General features: G+C 40.7%; 1 long non-coding RNA gene across 3 annotated transcripts in view; it reads right to left on the bottom strand.

The window, feature by feature from the left end:
• The window catches only part of LOC104912301, a 24,218-nt gene extending 3,310 nt beyond the window's left edge, over positions 1-20,908 (bottom strand). For 2 of the 3 annotated variants that reach the window (XR_004161030.1, XR_004161028.1), the window contains exons 1-5: positions 20,352-20,908; positions 19,269-19,406; positions 16,567-16,737; positions 10,938-11,056; positions 1,060-1,167 (exon numbers count right to left, since the gene is read on the bottom strand). This is a non-coding gene — a long non-coding RNA (uncharacterized LOC104912301). The remainder of the gene's footprint in view (positions 1-1,059; positions 1,168-10,937; positions 11,057-16,566; positions 16,738-19,268; positions 19,407-20,351) is intronic. The other variant, XR_004161029.1, reaches the window with a different exon arrangement.
• Positions 20,909-21,156: the final 248 nt, after the last annotated feature.

The raw sequence follows: 21,156 nt of genomic DNA, 5'->3' as shown, positions 1-21,156 counted from the left end.
ATGTGATAGCAAGGGATGGGTAATCACAAAGAAATTTGAGTACAACAGAAAAAGAACTACACAAGAATTCTAATCAGAAATAGTTTCAAAGATTTAAATACTGCTACTTTGCTTTGAGTAAGTGTAATAGTCTTTTAATTGTACTTTTTACAGAAATGTTCTGTGGTGACTTCTGGCTTTCTAATAACTCATTGCTCTCATATACTGTCTGAGCAATTCTTTCCAATGTCTTCAAACAGTTCTCCATTCTATTCTTCCTCTGATTCAAGCATCCCCATTAGCATGAGTGGGAGTTGCAAACATGCCCCATTTGCTTACTTAATTGTCAGTTGATATCCTCAAAAACTATTTCATCCATATAATCAGCAATCTTCTCATTCATTCAATTTATTTTATTTCTACCACTATTTTAAACTGAAAACTTTTGTTTATATAGCTATGAGTTTTATTTTTCTTGTAGTTCACAGAGTCAGTAATGATTTTAAATAAGTATGGTCAAATCCTGATCTTCTCAGTTTATTCAATACCTTCCTTCACCAAACGACCAAACTACGTAGCTTAAGATGCATATGGTCTATGATGTTGACACAAGAAAAAATATTTTCTAATCTTGTAATCTTCACACAGAGGGTGGTGACGCAGTGGAACAGGTTGCCCAGAGAGGTTGTGGATGCCCCATCCCTGGAGGCATTCAAGGCCAGGCTGGATATGGCTCTGGGCAGCCTGGTCTAGTGGTTGGCGACCCTGCACATAGCAGGGGGATTGAAACTAGATGATCATTGTGGTCCTTTTCAACCCAGGCCATTCTATTATGCTCAGAGAAGGGATGCCCCATCCCTTGGAGGTACTCAAGGCCAGGTTGGATGGGGCCCTGGGCAGACTGATCTGGTGGGTGGCAGCCCTGTCCATGGCAGAGGGCTGGAACTGGATGATCTTTAAGGTCTCTTTCAACTTAAGCCATTCTATGATTCTATGACTATGAAAAACTAATGTAGATAAGCAAGAAAAGAAACCAAATACAAAAAACACTTTGCTACTGAGAAAGGTATCATAACTCACATACTGTGCAGGTATTTGAGTCCTTTGCCAGAATTCAGCTTATGAAGCTAATTTACTGCCTGCCTCCCATCAATCTCAATTGTGTTGCTGCCCCTTGAGAAGTGCCAGCTGGAAGATGAAACAGAGTTTTGCAGATGTTATTTGGTCATCACCGAACTCCAGTTGCTATTTTATATGTTTACGCACTTTATTCAAGGTTAAACCAGCTAATTCCAGGCCAAAACTGTTCACCAATTGCTCGCCACATTTGAGACTGACAGCGGATAACTGGATGGATGGAAATGCAATCAGTCTCAATTTGGATACTACAATAGCAGATGACAGCCACATCTGTTCTGGGCAAGGCAGACTGTGCAGTGCACAATAGCACAGCCCACAGCAGGGAGAGAGAGACCAGAATGAGAGCATCACATATTCTGTTTTCTTTTTGCTTCCCTTTTTGGAGGGTGGGGGATCTTCAGTGAAAACCCAGATCTGCACCTGCAATTCAGATCAGGTTCAGTTAGATAAAGACTAATTTTTTGAACCCTATTTTACCATGGAAAGGGCAAAGCAGAATGTCACAAGATCGATTTCTCACTCAGCATTTTTTTTTTCATTTTTAGTTGACCATAAGAGTACAAACGTATGGAGGTTCAGCAGTGTCAAACCTGAATCCACTTCTTAACCCTGGCTGTATGTTGCAACTGAATTTTAACATTATCTCTCAACCTACACTCCCTGTCCAAGATACTACCTTCAGGAGCTTCGCTCTTTTCTGAGAGCTACACTTACCCACAGCACAGTTGGAGAATATGACTGCGAGCAGAAAAAGGAGGAAAAAATCTCATCATTTGAGGTTGTTCAGTGAGTTAATTTTGATCTGGTTTATACACTGAAAAGTGCAATGACATCAGTGGATGAAGACAAGCAGCAAGAAAGAATGATCTGTTGGAAGTTAAATTCAAGTGTCCTTAATGTAATCTCATCTCCACTTTTAAAACAAATTCCTTCTATTAAAATTCCATTAATTTCCAAATTGCTTAGAGATGAGAATAGGAAGAAACCTTGAGCTGTCCTAGTGTGCACTGGTGGTGCACATAGAAACAATGATTCTGACCTCTTTTAGTGGTATTAGCTAGTCTAAAAACCTCTTTTGGTTGAACTCTCCTGCTGAAACATCTGGCTGGGACACTGGCAGTCAGAAAGATCGTGCTTCTTGTGTACCTCTTTCATCAAGCTGGAATCACAAAGAAAATTCTAAAGAGGTTTATCTCTGTATAAAGAGGACAAACTTAGTTCCCAGTGTTCTTGTGTTCTCTCTAACTTCCTTTACATAACTCCTCCTTCCTTTGGGACATGCAAAAATTCATTGGTGAGAACAGGAGCAACATGATGAATAGTGGCTATGACAGACGACGAACTTACTTGGAGAAATAACACATCCATCTTGCTTGATTTAGAAAAGCTTGAATTGCTGGAGCGTTTTCAATCATGAACTGGGAAATTTAATCAGTTTCCTTCCATAATAATTCTTCTTTGCTATGAAACATGACAAATATGAAAGGTCACAGTGAAGTCAGCGTACCTGATTAAGAAGGAAAACCTTTCAGCACGGCAGTTTGGACTGTGAAGAAGCACACTGAACTGTCCTACAGCCAGGCTGGGTTTAGAAGGTACAAATGCTGAAGAACTTTTTTTTTGTGGGGGAGGACAGGTGGTTTGTTGGGTCCTTTTTTGCTTCAGTGTGCAAGTCTCAAATCAAATGTGTTCAAGTGATGGCATTAGGCTAGAACTGAATGCAGGTTACTGATTGTGAGTGAATTACATTGAGAGAAAATAAAAAGCAAAATGAGAAAAGACAAGACTCAGATTAAATTTTTAATAAGGAGTATTTAGAAGCACCTAGCTTCTTCTGCAAAGCCAGTGAATCTTTAATGCAAAAATTGCTTCGAAAAGGCAATTATCCCAAAAAGAAATTGCTCTGCTCTGCAGCAGGACAAAATTTAATAATTAAAATGTACACTGAGAGATTTTACTGCTATTTTAAGTACTTTCATAGTGCAGCCTCAACTATGAAGATTCAAGCTGTTGCCTCCATTACGTAAGACCAGCAAGCAGTTCAAGCTAAAACCCCTGTAAACCAGGCTGTTCTAGAAATGTGACTGCCTCTAGCAAGTGCAGACAATAGCAGATTCTCTGGAAAGACCATAGGAAATGTTCTGGGGCAAGTGTAATGCGAAGACGGAACTGTTAAAAATAAAATACCCCAGGCCATCTACAGGATGAAGGCTTGAGCACAGTGCACAGTCTATTTACCCCAGATTTCCTGACTTCTCAAGGCTTGACTTTCCATCTTTCAGGGGCAGAGGGCCAAGCTACTAACACATCAAGCCTTAGCTATGGGGAAGGTAATACGGTGGTACCTGGGAAGGGACGTGAGTTCATTCACCATCTCCGCCAGCCAGCGATGGAGCAACCAAGAATCTCGCAAATTTGACTTCTCCACAGTAATTTCTTATTCCTTTTATATCACTCTACTGAATGTGTTAACAGACTATAAACATGTCCCTTTTACATCCCCTTCTTCTCCAGTTTGAATTAACACTAAATTATCTTAGGTGGAGTGCCATGGTGACATGCTGGAAAGGGAACTGACATTCATGCATGAGAGAAGGATCCAGTGCCAGCTCTCCTCAGCCAGGAGCAGTGTTACACAGACGCAAGGTGCAAAACAAGCCACAACCAAACAAATCCAAGTTGAATATCACAGGGCTTTCTTGACGCACCCAAATTGCAGCAGAGATTTCTAACAGCTGGAGAAAGTGCTAGTGCATCTCAGGTGGGACATTTTAAACAAAACATCTGAAAAGAAGGCAAAAAGAAGGGCGTGCAGAGGCAGCCCTGTATATTACCTACAGCACAGTGTCTCTGGCTAGCTGTTTCCAGATTACACTTGCTTCAGGAGCCTCTCCTTTCCCTCTTTTTCCTTCTCTGTTCCCCTTCCTTCCCTTTACTAAGTTATTCTACACAAATATCCATTCACAAATGCACAAAAAAGCAGGGAGTCTTTTGACTTGATCAGGAAAGAGGATGTCCTTTTTTGTTGCTGTTTTCTGAGAGGGTGTTTTTGTGGTAATGTTTTATTTCTGATGTTTTCTTTTTTCCCATAGTTGTTCAGGAAATCGTTGTATGGTAGTGGTTGCCCATTCAAATATTCATGCTCAACAGAGACTTAATCAGCTCCAGCAATGCTCTCTTTTTCCCAAAACTTCATAAAGATCTCTTGGAGTTTCCAGGCTTCAAGCAGAATTTGGATGTCCTCTTTAAATCTGTTTATGAAACTTTGCAATCTTTTGTCTGTCTGAAATATGAGTCTGTAATGCTGTAATTTTCTCAGTACAGTTCAGGATGAGTGAAACTGAGTGGAAAAGGCTGAGAAGGAGGAAAATGTGTTTATTTTTAGCTGCATGTGACTAAGATGATACTGCAGGAGAAATCAGAAAGATACAGCAAGCAGGGGAGCGTATTAGGGAGTCGTATATCTTACACGTGGTGATTAAATCTAGACAATCAGACTTCTCTTATGAAGAAGTGGAAGAAGAAAAGAGTTAAGAAAAAGGGGATGTATCTCAGCCATTTGAACAGTGGGAAGAAACTTAAAGGCTGAAAGACTGCCGCTGAGAGTGGGGAGAGAAGCTGCAGCTTCAAAGAGACCACAGATTAAAAGAATTGAGGCATTGGCCCTGAACGTTCAAAGGGTTATACTTGTAAGCAGCACATCCAGTGGAGTTACCTGCAAGAATGGAGGCCTGGCAGACCGGGAGCCCACCTGCAAGAGGTTACCTGGGACTGGGAATGGCCAGATGATGTTCACTGAGGAAGTGCGGGGTTAGGATGGCTCCAAAGGAGGATCTGAGGTGGTGTGGGGGCTGCCAGCGCAGGAGTGACAGGGAAGAGTGCTGCCATGGCACAACTGCGACCGCATCAGAGGTGCTTTGTTTCCCTGGCAATTGCTTCTCAAATGAAAAGTATATGGCCTTCCATCAAAATATTGGAAACAAAAGAGGAATAGGAGTGTTAGCAGGTAGGGAATGAAAAGAAAACACAGAAGAAAAGCTGTAGTTAGATGAGGAAAAAATATTGAAGAGTGTAAGTGTTCAAGAGCATTAAGCAAGACAGAAGCTGTACAGCAATCACACAGTTACTATTTTCTCACAGGTAGCTCTTCAGTTAAATTACATTTGGCTTTCCTTTGTTCTGCGCTTTGAATTCACTCCAATCTCCCCAGAATATTTTCATCTTCTTGAAGAAATCCACAAGACCAAACAATAGGGAAGCAGAGCAGATTGCTGATTAAAATGCAAGGTGTGCACTTGGGGCCAGAAAGTACCTGAGGGCACAGCTGTGAGCAGAGGGTAATCTTCATGTAGCATGAAGCCAGGAAGAGCTGTGACTCAGTTGCTCTGACTCACCATGCCTCCCCTGCTTCTTCCAGCTCTCTAGAGCAAGGGGCTGGGGCAGCAATTTGATTTCCGGCTTTTGCCACTGGGAAATGACTGCCTACACTGTGAGGAGTGACAGACTGCATCGAGGTAGGGGTGTGGAAGCTTCTCCAGTCCCCACTATTCTGGGACTCCCATGAGACAGGAGAAGAGAAAGCTGGAGGAAATGCCTGCATTTCCTTGTGACCAGGCACAAGCAGTCAGGCAGGCAGGTACCACTCCTCCTTGGCCTTGCACAGAATCATGGGCTGAGACAGTTTGGCCATGAGCTGCCCACACTTCACCTGATGAAAAATCAGCTGGCCGAGGCTTACATTATCACAGTGAACATGGGTATGTGAGGAGTGAGCCTGAATCAAAGCTGTCTGTGTGAAGGAAGAGCAGAAGGAAGTTGATTTTGTGTTGGATAACAGGTATAATCCCAGCTGCTTTGAAGTCAGTGGTTTAACCTCCTGCTGTTTACAGTTGGGACAGGATTTCACCACAAGGTTCTTTTTTAATTAAGATTTTGATTTTTTTCTGTGTACTGAAATGGTGCTTGCCTTCAGCTCAGGCTAATAAGCAATAAAGCAATGCTACTGAAACAATGAAATTAATGGCAAGGAGGAGAGAGAAGCTCACTGCCAGCAGTGCCACTACTGAGAAGGGTCCCAGAGACTTACAGTCAGGGAAGTAAATCCCCACAAGACCAACCCTGCACCATAACCACTCAGCTATAGCTCAGATGGTAGCACTGGCCGAAAAGAATAGCCAGAGTTCAGATTTGGGTGCTGTCACTGTCCCTGCTATCTCTGAAAACCCACAACTGATAAATGTAAGGTGCTAAAATACTCCCAGAGCTGGGCCTGTATTTTTTACCTACTGCTCTGCATTTTGTTCAGCAGCCATCAGATAACTGAGCACAAAGGCTAAGGCAACATAATTTGAATAACTGCAAATGAAATGAAATGCAATTATTTCTGAATGTTTTATCTATCTGCCCCCTCTCACAGGGTAACAGGATTTGCATCCCTGTTAGAGAAATCTCCAAGCAGGTGATGCTACATCAGAAGTACGTGCCTTTTATTTTTATTTCTCCTTCTCTAGCTTAATGACCTCTTGATGCAGGTTCCTTTCTTTCTTCTAGAGACAATCACTAGTTGCAGCTCAGCACAGGGTCCATTCACCACTCACCCCCTTCCATTCAGTCCCTACAAGTTTGTGGGGCCAATATGGCAATTTTACTTCAGAGTTCCCTGCGAGAAAGGGAGAAAAATCGAGAAGGGAAACTTCTGCTCTCACCTCATCCCCTGAGGATGGACAGGAGGGACGCAACTGGCTCAAGAATCTAGAGAAGGGTAGGAAGCAACACAGTTTGCTGCTCTGTGGGTGAGGATACTCACAGCAGCTTCTGTCTAGTCTTGCACCTCTTGCCATCACTTCCTTCTGAGGTATCAGTAGCTGCAGGAATATCTGGGTTAAATTTTATCCTTTGCTGTAGCATCCACGTGCCCAGGCAAAGATAGCAGTCCCTGTCCTGAAAAGAAGCTGACTTATAGCTGTACTCTTGAATTTTTCAGCAAATTTAATTTCAGCTCAGTGTAATGAAATCCTTGTCCACAGAGACATCTCAAAAATAGACAACAAGATAGCTGGCAAAACATAGCTCCGCTATTTATTTATAACAGCTTTTTTTTTTTTTTTTCACCTGAAGTTTTACTGGCTGTATGGCTAAACAAGGATTTGACCAGCTGGACAAAAGATTATTGGAAAGTTCAGTGTTCACATTTTTGTAGTATGGGGTCATCTGCCTATTTTTATCTTTTTAAGGCAGTCAAGTTGATTAATGATATGAGGAAAGTTTGAATATGTGAAGCACCGGAACAAGACTCCAATCTGCAGACTGACCGGGGGCAGAGCCAGCAGCAGGTGATGTTCAACATTGGCCCAGTGGGAAGGCTGCATCCTCTCCCAAAAAACACTGCCATAAAACAGGAAGGTAGACCACTGTAGAAAGGGCCAACTAAGGCCATGCTGAACTCATCCAAAAGCTGGGAGACGTTATAAATAAATTCAGCTTGCTAAAGGCCATGATTCTTGGGACACATTTCACCATAGTGATGCTGAACTGTTGGAACCCATCTGTCCTCAAGGAGTCAGTTTTTTGCCACAGGCTTGAAAGTACCTTCACAGATATTTTTCCAAAACCAAGACTGAACGTGTTAAGTGTTTATATCTGAAAGCAAAGACTGAAGATAACAGATGCTAAAATGAGCAAGCAAAGCTAGGTTCATTTGTACAGACACATACGCACACACATCCACAAAGATACTAAAACCAACTCCATGTTCTCTTCCAAAACATTCACCTAAGTGGAGAGAAAGCTGTAACTGGATACTGCAACCACAGCTGGATGCAGCATAGTTCTTTATAAGAACTGCAAAACCAGCACACCACAGGAACTTCCACATGTGGAAAAAGACTTATCTGTAAGCAAAACAGAGGTGGGGGTGGCACTTGTCCTGAGGAAAGGAGTTACTTTGGGTAGGTATCACCCAGCTGAAGGAACTAACTCAAAAATTTTCAGAAGTGAAAACTTCTGTTTTACGGAGATTTTCCAGGCAGCACTGGCTTATTGCATGTTGCATGGTAATAAATCAAGTCTAAAGGCAAGTATTGAGTGTGATAAATGTTCTCTAGGTCTCTAAAGCACCTGAACATATTGTTCTTGCTGAGCCATGCTGGAACTATCAGGGAAATCTTGTACTCATTACAGACTAAGTATAGTTGAAAATAATAATAATAAATACAAGTCTTTAAGCATTGTATCTTAACACATTTGGGTCTTTTAATGCAAAGCAAAATGTACCAAGGTACAATTTTAAGACAGTTCAGGCTCTCAGAAGAAACAATCTTCCTAGGCCACCATGCTGGTATTACCAGAATTTCCAACATTCTTTCTGACCCTCCACATATCCAGCTTCCGAAGGCAAATTCTAGTCACATGCAGCATGCACCAAGTCAAGGATATACATTTGGAAAGTTCAAAGGAAAATGAAAGTGTTCCTAACACCAAACAGAAAGTCTACAGAATGGATAATAAATGCATGAAAAGTTAATGAATAGATAATTGGTTTCATTAAAAGATAAATGTCCCTCACCCCTAAAAGCATTAGTGGTGATATTGATATTACTCCATCAATACCCTCCAGCTTATCATAACCTCTTTTAATGCCTGTAGAGTCACATCCTGCTTTCCAAAGGAGTGCCTGCCTTACCTCTGCCTGGAAGAAAGATCAAAGGATCTTGTAATGACCTGAGCTCTTCAGCCTATGTGACAGACAGCTCTATCTCAAAGTCATCAAGAACAAGTAGGAAAAAAATGTCAGAAATCACAAAAGAACAGTATTTATATAGAAGAAAAGAATGAAAAAGCAATGGTATAAAATACATTCCCCAGCTCCATAGGATAATTAGTCAGAAAAAAATGGTAGAAAACTACTCATTTATTGAATTTCCCAGCTTACCAAGTGATATAAAAAATTGCAGGAAATGAATATAATTCTTCTCCTCTTCAGGAAAATTAATAAATAAATAAATAAAGTCCAAAATATGCAGGACAATGGAACATTTTGGGGGGAAAACAAAACAACAAAACAAAACAAAAAAACAGACTACGATTTTGAAGTCATAGAAGATTACTGGCAATATCATAAATGCATCAAATATTTTTTTAAATGTTTATTATATTTTCATGAGGTATGTTTTCTCTATTATGAAGAGAGGACTACACAGATGTAATATGATATTCCCTTTATAACTATGATTAATACTCCTTTTATCGTAACAGAGAAATAATAAGTCCATAATAAAAACAGATACAACTTGCCTTTGGTGCATTAAAAAGCTTGTTCTTAATAATAATTTGAACCACATTTCCCCAGAATGTGAATTTGTTAAGTGAGCTTAGCCAGTCATGGAGAAGAAAGCAGAATGTACTGCTCTCTCAGCACACATATATGGCCCAGAAAGATCTATATTCCAGTGAATTCAAAGCCTTGAAAGAAAAGACGATACTAACAGATAGTGTTTTGTTCCAAAGGAGACTGACAATCACAAGACCTTGCTATGATCTTAACTGACAGGTCCCAATTGAAAATTCTTGGCAAGCTTTCACTGCACACTAGACTGACAGCTGCAGACAGGATGGACAGGAGAGCGCTAAGTCTTAATTTTAATGATTAAAAACTGGATAACTGCCTTTGCTGCTTTGGATGTACAAGAGCCTATAACAGAAGGTATTCCCATTAAAGGCATTCTAAACCTCACTTCAACAAATACAAATGCTTCTCCTGCTCTTGCAGATTAGCAACAGGAACAAAATATGAATTATCAGAGTGTGTACTTTGTCAGGTTTTGCTTTGATTTTTTTTAAATTATTTTTTAGTATTATTTATTTACTTGGGAAGACGAGAGGTCTGGGGAAGGGTCTAGAGGGCAAGACATGAGGAGTGGCTGAGGCCCCTTGGTGTGCTCAGCTCAGAGCAGAGGAGCTGAGGGAAGGCCAGATGGCGGCTGCAGCTCCTCACAGGGAGCAGAGGGGCAGCGCTGAGCTCTGCTCTGTGTGACAGCCACAGGGCCCGAGGGAACGGCATGGAGCTGTGTCAGGGGAGGGGCAGCTGGGGTTAGGGACAGGGGCTGCACCACAGGGCGGTGGGCATGGAACGGGCTGCCCAGGGCTGTGGGCACGGCCCCAAGTGCTGGAGTTCAAGGTGTGTTTGGACAGCACTCTCAGACACAGGGTTTTGAGTGACATTTGGATTTTGAGTGGTACTGTGTGGAGCCAGGAATTGGACTCAATGATCCTTGTGGATCCATTCCAACTCACCATATTCTGTGTTGTTATGGTTCTAGGATAAAGTCTCACATGCTACTGAGCTTATAGGCCCAAACTCATCCTTGAAAGTCATGATTTGCTGCCATGTTTTGGGATGAATATGTTCATGCAGTGAGAATGTAAAAAGCATGTGGCCATGTTACTGTCAAGTAATAACTTGACCAACACCTGAAGTAATCTAAAACCTAACTTAGCTCCAGCCACTCTTGTGGTATACTGCCTGTCCAAACATTTCAGTGCATTCCCAACTTCTGAAGGATTAAATAACTATCAGCAATGGCACATCTGTAGAAACACCTTAGGTGATTTTGAGAAGCTATCCAACAGCTTCTGGTTCTTGCAACACTCTATCACTTTGCCACAATATAACCAGAAATTCATTATATTCTAAACCTTCACATTTTTGAAATGATCTGGATGTTCTGAAATTTGTACCAGTGCAGTCCTCATTGACCAAAACCAGATCCTGCACCACCCCCTGGGTATTTCATAGCCACTGCATAATTGAAACAACCCACCTGCTCCAGAGCCATTTCCTCAGCTGTGAAGCAATACAAGCACAGATGTGATACTCTCCTACAATAGCCCCACTTTGGAGATGCCTTGGAGGCTGTCATGCTCACTGCAGTTGTTCTGCCTGTAAAGTTCAATGAAAAGCATTAGGCACCAAAACACTCCAGTGATATTCTCTCCCTTGAGTTACAATAATCTTGCTTCGATCTGGTGCCATTGTTAATGTCGTTATCATTTTACGCATGGTAATGAGATAACTGGTCACATGGCCTTCCCCCTTCCCTCTGGGGTCTAATGAACACACAGCATACATAATTAAGGAAGTCTAGTTTTAGTATACAAATTCATTAGTGTTTTAATACAAAAAATGCACAAAAGTGGAATGAATGTTTTGTGACAACTCAACTCTTTCTGCTGGGAAATGTGACTGCACTGAAAATATCTATTCATATGTTTTTGTTTTCTAATGAAGTCAGCATTTTAAAATCTCTGGAATGCACTACTAAAGATAGCTGAGTATTTAGAATATGATAGCATATACTTTTTGGCAGATTTCACCAAGATCTCATAATGTTTCCTAACTCTCTGGTGTGACTGACAGGAATTTCTTCTATTAGCACAGAATTTCTCCCCCTCCAACAGTTTCCTATCAACATGAAATGAAAGCTGCAACTTCAGTTTGAATGCCACAACAAACAATCTGATGAGGCTGCCATTTTTTATTTTTAAGGTATAATTCAAGTGCAGCTTTATATCCCTGTAGTAAGGATCTCTTTCCACAGCATCTAAGAAATCAGCTATTAATTTGGATTTCTCATATTTTTAGGTGAAAAATGGGAAAGTGAGAAGTTTAGAAAGCTGCTATTTAAAGAGCAGATAAACTTTGCTTTTTATTCCTTTAATGATTATAAGGATCTCTTTATATTATATTAAAATGTAGTACCCCATACTAAAGTGTACATGTCCAACAACACTGTTAACATTGCAGCAGCCTAGCACCTAGTAAGCTTCATAACAATTTTGGATATTACAAATGTCATAGCAGAGGCTTAGCATGACCAAAGGCTCAGCATGACCAAAACTCTGCCTGACTCAAGACTAAAAATGAGGAAAATAATTTCCTAAATTATCATAATAATTAGGTTGGAAATCATTAAGGTTGGAAAAGACCTCTAAGATCACCTAGTTCAACCATCCACCTACCATCAATATCATCCACTAAACCATGCCCATGAATACTACATCTGCCCTTTCTTAAACACCTCCAGGGACAGTGATCCCACCAGTCCCCTGGGCAGCCTGTTCCAATGCCTCACCACTCTTTCTGAGAAATTCTCTCTAATATCCAACCTGAATCTCCCATGGTGCAACTTGAGGCCACTCCCTCTTGTCTTGTTGCTAGTAACCTGGCAGAAGAGGCCAACATCCATCTTGCCAAAATCTCCTTTCAAATCAGAACTAAAATCTATACTTGCTATATCAAGTAGATTTTTTTATACACTTCAAGTGGAACACGAATCTGCATTTTTTATACATTTTCACAAAACCACAGAATCAGTCCAACTAGAAAATATCATGGGGATCCAGCCTCTGCCCAAAGCAGGATCAACAGTGATTTAAGACCAAGTTGCACTGGGTCTTCCAGTTAGGACCGAGACGTCTCCAAAGACAAATATTCACAAGATCTCTGGAAAACCTGGTCTTGTCATCATAGTGATTTTTTTTTTCCTTTTATGTCAGAACTTTATTGTCAAGTTATGATCACTGTCTCTTGGCCTACTTCTAAACACTTGTATAAGGAGCGTGATTCTGTCTTCTGCATAACCTCTCTCTAGCACCAGGGAAGCACTAGTTTCCCTGAAGCCACCATTTCTCCTGGCTGAAGAATCCCAGCCTTCTCACAGATCAAGTGCTCCAGCTCCCAACCATCCCTGTAGTCCTCCACTGTACTCCTGATTTCTCAACGTCTTTCACTTTAATAAATAATTTTTCTTCTGCAACCATTAAAAATAGTTTCTGAAGTATTAAGAGTTGCAATTAAATTCTGCTGCCTTAAGGTTCTCAATTCCCAAGACACTCTTGGTCAAGAGCTTTCCAAAGGTCACCTACAGATTTATGTCTCACAGGAGCTTACTATTTTCCACTGATTCCTCAGCAAAGTGTTGCATGATAATGCAGGAGGCTCAGAAGCACAGGAGTTCAGAAAATGTGAAGTCGTAACTGACTAAGCTGGTAAAAAAAATGTATATAGTAAGGCTGTGCATTTCTAGTGCCTTGTTTCCTGTACCCTTGCCGGTCAGCTGAAAAGCTTCCTAATACTTCAGGACACTATTTTTGAAAGCTTAAACAATAACAAGTTTTTTTAATATGGGTTTATGAAGACATATGCCGTTTCTCTGTTTTAAAAGAACTCTCACAGTTGTTCATCGCAAAGATTGAATGCCTTTTTGCTCTGCAGTAAGATGAAATTTGAGTGGCTGTGTTCTAGTGTGCAAGACATGTCCTGCGATACCCCTGTAAAAAGTACTACCTGGTTCTCACTGCATTCAAGCCTCATTCAGCAAGTCTCAGCACTTCTGGGCCACCAGCTAGATTCTCCCTGAGTTTTCTGTGCATTGAGTATACTCAGGACTCTCTCTCCTGTGTTCCTCCTATGGCACTAAAGAGAACCACTGGCTGCAAGATCCCTCTTGTACTGCTGTGCCATTTGAATGGCACAAAGACTTGAAGAAGTGGGCTTCCCAGGATGGACAAAAGGCAAAATTTTGGAGGATGGAAACATTGGCAATAGAGGAAGCAATTTAGGACAAAGCTGAGGAACGCTATGCCTTTAGATGGGAATAAGAGGTATTTGTGCATGGAGGATGGAAATGTGATCAAACAGTGGAACGAAACAGTAGACAATACACACAATGTGTACTAAAGGAGTAGGAATCAAGATGGGAACAGGACTGTTTTTTTGGACTTGTCCACTTCCCCATGGTTGTTTAGTTGAAGATGTGCATCTATTCCACATATTCCCACTTATCCAAGGCAACAGAACTCCTAGATCCTGAGAGAAACTGGGAACAAGTGATCAAGGATGTAAAGATGGGTAAAAACTGAAACTGGGAAAAGTGCTATCAGAAGAACAAGATACTGTAGAGGCTCAGGAGACACAGATTCTCCTGAAGTCTATTTCATTTGTAATAGGAGCCTGGGAGCCAGAGCTGATCAATGAGTAAGCTATTGGAACCTACCTATGACACTCAATGCCAGCCTATGCCTCCTCCAGCACCTGCTCGGATTAGATGACAGTCTGATTCTTACATGCTGATTGTGACTACTGATTCTTACATATCCAAGCAGCAAAGCCCATACTGTGCATCCAGAGGCCTGCTGGTAAAAGAAGTGATGAAACAGCACACGCAGATTTTTCCCTAGCTAATATTTTTTATGAATCTAGAAAAAAAAGGTTTCAAAAAAAATTTGAAAAATGCATGATGAGATCCCTGTTTTGATGCAAAGGTGTTAATACATTCAAGGAAAGCTGTATCACCTCTTTTGTTGTTGTTGTTGTTGTGAAAGAAATATCTATAAAGGATAAAACTGAAATGCATCAGGAGTAACATGAATGAGTGGGATTCTCAGAGCAAAATGAGCAGTCTTACATGACATCTGCTTTGCTGAGAATGGATGAAAAAAAAAAAGCATTGAGTATTCTAAGCAAATTCATCACACATTTCCCAGTAGGAGAAATCCAGCAAAAGCATTCAAGCTCCTGTTATTAAAATCTTTATATCTCAAAGAAAAATGATGTAACATTATGTAGCACATATAGTTCATCTCACCTAATTTTGGTCAACTATCCTTAAAGAAGCTGTTTGGATTCCCTTTCCTGCAACGGAGGATAAAAAAACAATGTCTTCGATATATTAAGCAAATGAATGAATAAATGCAAAATAAATAAAAAGTTTGAATTAATCAGTCCTTAAAATGGCCCACTGATTATAAAGAAAATGAATATGAATAACTGAAATGTAGCTGGTTTAGACTAGTTGAGATATTTTATGACTAAACTGCTCTGGAACCACTATATACTTTTTGTTCCTCTATTTTACTATTTGATTTCCCAGAGAGATCACCACATTAAGCTTGAAAATGTATTTTAAAATTATTGCAGAATTTCTTTAGAATCGCACATCCACCTACCATTTATAAGGTAAGCTATGGTAGAAAAGATGACAAAAATCCTGTTGGCTGAGAACCTCAAAAACTAAGTTGAAAAATAGAAACAGCGGGGAAAAGCAATTCTTGTAGAGTCATCAGAATGTTCAGAGAAAAATTCTGCTACTTGTAGAAAAAAAAACAAGATTATCTGGAAGTGACCCTTTCATCAGATGGCAAAGTACCAGTAAGGTACAGAGAGGCTGTGAAAATTAAGATGTTCTTGGGAAAGTAAAATCCAATAAACTACACCAACCACTCTATGAAGTAAATGCAGTAAGTGAACGAAGAGTTATTAGAAGTCTTTACCAGAATCTTTTACTCCCCTGCAAGTTTTTAGGTACAAACCTGATCTCTCAACAGGTGCAAAGGAAGACAAAATCAGCAACACGGAGTAAAATAGCAAGGTATCCAGAGAAAAACGACTTTTAGACTCCAGCAATGCTGAGGAGTGTGAAAATCTGCTACCAAGTAGGGTTTGTATCATGGAGGATGTGAATCCCATATCAGAAACATTTATCCTTGAAAAGGAATTCACGTCGGTTCTATAAATGGAGATTTTTTTTTTATGAGCCTGAGCTGACCACCATATAGGAGCAGAAAGCCACAAATGCCAAAATGAGTCCAGGAAACCTGATCAGAAGACACATTCAAGGTCATCCAACTTGCAAAGGAGAAATAGCGAGGCTAAAACATCTTTTTCATTGACAAGTTCAGTCACACGGTTTATTTAACTGAACTTAAAAACTAAGAAATATACTTTAATAAACAAGCTTGCGAGTTAATGAACCAATGCATTCCTCTAGATAGAACTGTTTGGCTGAGATTGCTAAGCTGTGACACTTTTCTTCAACTCATGTGTCAGATGCTTGTATTTTCAGACCAGGTATTATTCCAGTTTCTCCTAATATTTAAAAGCTTGTGGTTTTCCACACAGTGATAACTTGAAATTTCCAAGAATTGACTGTTTTTGTTTTTGTTTTTCATTCTGATTTGTGATGCTTTCTTCTGATAAAAAAGAATATTCTTTCTGCTCTGTTTTACATCACTATCTCATGCCTTTACTTTTCCCTAATAAAAATTCATCTTTTTTTTTAATAATGTAGCCCTTAGTGCACTTGGGTACAGTGATATTTTACTGCAGTATGCCTTTCAGACAAGTTTTTACAGGCTTCTCGGAAGGCCTTACCCTTACAGATTTTAATTCAACAACACGTTTCTGATCAGGGTGACTTGACTGAAGAATAACTTTTTGGTGGACACAGATACTCTTGCTCAAATGTTGTTTCTAAGTGGAGCTCATCTTGTGTGCCCTGGGTAATAACAGGACAGTCCTAAGTCTCCCAGCTTCGGATGGCCTTTTTCACAGGGTAACTCCTGAGAGTCCTAAAACCTGGGATGATCATTATGGCAGTGTCAGCAACCTACCATCACTCACAAGGTTATTTGGTTTCCTTTCCACCTTCTTCCAGAGTTCCTTGAATTTAAATGGGAACATACAGCCTTGTCTTCAGTGCTTCAAGATAGAATGACAGAAATACGTCCAGGCTGCATCTCCCAGTCACTGGAGCCACTTCAAGGAGTCCTTCAAAGGTCATCCTACAGGAAATATACACACAAATACACACTTGCTACAGAGAGGAAGAACTTCAAGCAAATGTGAAAAAAGGGGGACAGAAGATGCCTTTTAGAAATATTAACCCCATCACAAATTCAGGATCCACACAGGAAAATCCAACTGCCAGCTAACTTCTGTGCCAGATGTAGAAAGTCTCTTAGGCTTTTCTCTTCAATTTAAGAGAATGCTAGCACCAGCCAGGAGACAGTGCCAGATGCAGCAAGTTTTAAAGCAAACTAATGGTGTTGGATAGACTCCTGCTCTAATCTCAATTTAAATTAGTAACTAGAGGCAACACACTGGGAGCTTTTCTAGTCTACTTCCTCAATAAGTAAATCAAATCTCAAATAAAATATTCAACATATGGAGGCTGAGTACAGAATGCTGCAAGTTTGAACATAGCCCTTAGCGCACACTGAGGAAGCACTTTTCCTAAGATGGAAATGTAAGCAGCTCTGTTTGACACCATGTCCAATTTTATTTGTTTTGGAAAATATACTGTTCTGGAGGCATGCAAAAACATCCAGAGTGCTGTGGAGGATTTTGCTTCTACTTCTCCTTTCTCTTCTTTTTGATCTCTTGCTCCCCACTATACATGCTGTACCAGCCACTATATGATCCATCCTCTTCTTTTCCGTTGGCTCCATCCCACTATGTCCAAACTGCCAATATCATGATAGGCCCTAAGCCCACAATTCCATAAACCAGAAGCTTTTATCAGGAGTTAGGAACCCCCAGCAGTGGCAGCCCTGGCCAACTAAGATGTTTTTAGAATGATATTCTTGGCATATTGTGGCATCTTTAACAAAGCTAGCAGTGACAACTGAAAAGCTGCCTGGTAATTTGCTCAGAAGGAAATTAGATGGAGTAAGGTATGGTGGTGAAAAGAATATTTCAGGACTTACTCGCATTTTCTCATACATTTTTCTCACCCTTTCTTAACATTTGAGAAGGGAGGAACACTGATTTGAGGGGCATGCTCCCATTCAAGTAAACAACACAATGTTAGCAGATCAGCCTTGTAAAAACATCTTTCCCTGTCTAACCTGACAGATTAGTTCAAAACACAAGCCCTGTCTAAATGGTTGGTCTGTTAAGTTCATCAGCAAGGTCAGAATGTACAAATGAAGGTTCAGAGAGATTCAGAGGAAGAGCTGGGTTTCTTATCAAGGTCTTGTACTAACCAGGTGCACAGCTTCAGACATATACTTCTAATGCTTTGCGCAAGTAAAGTCAGGCATCTATGAGATTAAAACTCTATTATACCTAAAAACAATATGTTCAGCTCCAGTGCCTAAAGACCCTCATACTGCAACATCTTATTGAAATTCTGAGGTGCTCTGTAAAAATATGTTTAGTCCTAAGGAGACATATCCATAAAACCATTCATTTCAGCTCCTGCTTTTTGTAAAATGTGGAAAATAATAGCTTTTCTCTCTCAGATACTGAGAAGTGCAGCTTTTTAACGTTTGTGAAATCCTTTGTGGTTCTTATGTGGGTGCTCTGTTACTCTACCAGTCAAAATAGCTGACTTTCACTGCTACTATGGTTAAATTTCTCTGGCATAAGCAAAGGGAATCACATAAATTAAGATGAAAAACCAAACCAGAGTCTTATTTCAAATGAAGAAACAAATATAACTTCTTGAAGAATATCAAATGTCCTCTTTGTAAAAAAAAGGCAAACAAAATTAAAACCCTCTGCACTCCAGTGTCTCCTCACATTCCCTGGTTGCAGCTGGTTCTCCACACCAAGAAGACATTCAAAGAAGTTTTCATCACGAAAGACATTCAGATTCTTATACTCACATTTATGATTACAGGGAAACTGAACCAAGAGATTTTTTTTGCTGTGGGATTCATTTCTGTAAATCCTATGCAGCCCATAAAGTCCAAAATACAGGCTTCAGTTTTACACCTTTTTTTTCCTTTATTGTGTCTACCAGCAAGGACCTGTCTTACAGGCAGAAAAGACAAGGGTGTCGGAACTAGTTACAGTGTTTCTCCCTGACATCCACTCAGCACAACTTTGTTCCCTAAAGTAAAGGGAAATGTTTTATGGTTTTGCCTGTGGAAAGCACTGCTTCACATACCACTCACTTTTTAGGCCAACAATAGCTTGAATTGCAAGCATGGTTATAGCACAGCTGTGTCTGCTCTGCAAAGCAGACCTTGTTTCTCTAGGAGCTGGGGGCCAGGAATAGAGGACATGGCTATTCACACAACAGCATCTTCTCCAGTTTCTGATCACACTGGAGAACAGTTAAGGACCTCCTGACTTCTCACACAAGATTTAGACCCAATGAGTGCAGCACTGTTAAGGATGCCTACATTACATATCCTCTTTTTCTGTACCACTGCTACAGGAAAGACACACAAGAGCAGAATTCAGCTGTTCTCTTTCAACAAGCATTATCACCTCAATGCATACGTCTTTGATTACTGACCAGCAGAGATCTATGAGGAAGACTCTGGGCCCCACTATACAGCCCATCGAGGACAATCTGGATTACCTTGTGCTCTCCAACCAAGGAGATGCCCTCATTTTATCATGGTCCACAGTAGTGATAGCTGGGCCTGCCTGCCACGTGCCACTTCCACCCCACGGCCCTGGCAGGATGTATGCAGTGCCTGGCTTCTGTCTGGAGGAGCTGAGGAAGGAAAAAGAAGGCTCTGTGAGAGGGAAAACACCCAACAAAAGAAGATGAAATGGAGCAATTAGCGTCTTCCTATGCAATCTCTAGCAAGCTGCCAAGCCTTCTTGCCGCAGCACTACAGGCAAACAATTGCCTTTTTCAGCTGTAACACTTTTCACAGCCCAGGACAGCGAGTGCTGCTAATTCCTAGCTGCCTTTTAGGAGTTTGCATGCATGTGCTGCTCTATTTAGAGGCCAAGGAAAAAATAGCTTTAGCATTCACCAGATGTACAGATACAAAATGCTTGTTGCAGTACTGCTGGCATTCAGCATATGGTTACCCTGATTTATTTCTGTTAAAACAGAAGCCAGTGTTTCTTCACACTGAATCTTGCCGTGGTAAAAATAAGGGGCAGTCTGTGTCCTGGAGAACTTAATTCAGCGATAAAGATGACATTTTGTCATTGCCCTTTTCCATCATTTCTGGATACAAGCGCTTGAATGAAAGGAAGCCAAAGTACTGTGCATTACACCTCATGCATTTCATTTCCTAGGAAATAAGCGGTTGAGTGTTGTTTATGCAGCCTGACAATGAGACCTGCTTTGCAGCAACAGACCGTCCATTCTTGTGCTTAGACTGATCAGGAAAAACATTTAAAGGATTTGCTCAGTAGTGAGATACTTCTGCAGTAATTCTGGAACATTGTATTTCTCTTCTGCCCAGATGTCTGTATTTTTTAACAAATACTTATGGTAGCTGTAGTTTTCAACTCTGTACATAGGCAGCAAGAGCAAATTACCATAAAATTAGCATGCCCTGCTTCAGATTGTAATTCACATGAGGGGAATGACAAACCCACAGACCCTCTCTAGACCATTGTGGGATCCCAAAGCACACCTACAAGCAGGAACCACATGGGAGAGATGAGGCTGTGAGAGGAACCCAGGGACAGGGCTTACCTTGAGATCAGCAAAGCTGGTCATGCCCCAACCAACAGAATCCATCTGAGCAAAGAGAGGAAAACTGGTGGTGAGCTATGAGGCATCAGCTGCCTGTGTACAGGTCTCAGGAAAACAGACCTGCACCATTCCTGGATCAGGGACAGGGATGAGGCAGCCTTTTCCCAGGGCAACCTATATCTGAGGGCTCTGTTCCCTTGGGCACCCATTGCAACAGACTCATTGCTCTGACTGGCTGCTGTATTCGTGTGTGAGTGCAACATTTCCCACCCAGGTAACATGCAAGGATTGCTTGGTAATTAATAAGGATACTGTCTGAAGCAGCACTTCACCAAGATACCAGGCCAAATGATAATGCATTGCCATATGTAATCCTGCAGTTTAAACCACACACCATTACTGTTTGCTTTTTGCCCCTAAGAGTTACTGTGCAAAGCAAGACAACTGCAGTGTCGTGTCCTTACAGCAACAGAGCCTTCCCAATATGTACACTAGGAACACATTCATTGCCTGAGACCAATTGGGATGGAAGACATTATAGAAATAGCGGTTATTAATAATAATGGGACGGTATGTAAAAGTCAGTGACTCATTCATAGTATGTATCTCACAATACAAGTTATAAAAAAAAGTTATAAACGCAATTACATGCAAGCTGAATATATTTGCCTTATTTTGCAGTGGAGTTTATATTAAACCTTCCCTTTCATGTTTGCATAATAAATGTAAATGGAGCTTTCTATTGCATTCATACTTGGATGATTGCTCTTGGTTATTTAATAGTGTATGCTTTGTGCAGGGGGAG

The sequence above is a fragment of the Meleagris gallopavo genome, chromosome 1, assembly GCF_000146605.3.
Source record: "Meleagris gallopavo isolate NT-WF06-2002-E0010 breed Aviagen turkey brand Nicholas breeding stock chromosome 1, Turkey_5.1, whole genome shotgun sequence".
Classification (NCBI taxonomy): domain Eukaryota; kingdom Metazoa; phylum Chordata; class Aves; order Galliformes; family Phasianidae; genus Meleagris; species Meleagris gallopavo.
This window is presented reverse-complemented; position numbering and strand designations above follow the sequence as displayed.